General features: G+C 37.0%; 1 pseudogene; it reads right to left on the bottom strand.

The window, feature by feature from the left end:
• Positions 1-223: 223 nt before the first annotated feature.
• On the bottom strand, positions 224-427 carry LOC109378246 (60S ribosomal protein L38 pseudogene; annotated as a pseudogene).
• Between the last annotated feature and the right edge of the window lie 116 nt (positions 428-543).

The raw sequence follows: 543 nt of genomic DNA, 5'->3' as shown, positions 1-543 counted from the left end.
CCCCTAATTTTATGTGGCCAAAAGTGAAAGTTATAGATCTCTAGTCTTTGATTCCTCTGCTATGATTCATGGATGAATTGCAAAAGTTAAAATAATTCAAAGTTAAACAACAATGAAGTAGGTACTATTAGAATACACATTAGTGTGTGTGGCCTGAAATATAAACATTAACTTTTTTTTTAATTTTTAAAATTTTAATACACTTCAGATCAGCATGTCTGGTTCATTTCAGTTCCTTCACTGCCAAACCTGGGGGCAGGCAATGCTTCAGTTTCTCTGCCTTCTCTTTGTCTGTGATAGCCAAGGTGCAAATGTATTGACCTGTAAACTTCACATTGTCCTTAATTTTCTTGATCTTGCCAGATTTGGCATCTTTTGGCCTGACCGTGAGCAGGAAGTCCTTGATTTCCTCAGTTTTGCCAGGCATGGCTACAGGGAGTCACCAAGAGCACATGGGCAAGCGGCAAGATGCAAAGAGGAGCGAAAAAAAAGAGTAAACATCATCATTTAAAGCAAAATATATTTAACTTAAGAGGTAAATAT

This window comes from Hipposideros armiger, unplaced genomic scaffold (genome assembly GCF_001890085.2).
Source record: "Hipposideros armiger isolate ML-2016 unplaced genomic scaffold, ASM189008v1 scaffold_1824, whole genome shotgun sequence".
Classification (NCBI taxonomy): domain Eukaryota; kingdom Metazoa; phylum Chordata; class Mammalia; order Chiroptera; family Hipposideridae; genus Hipposideros; species Hipposideros armiger.
Note: the sequence above shows the minus strand (reverse complement) of the source record. Positions and strands in the feature narration are given on the sequence as shown.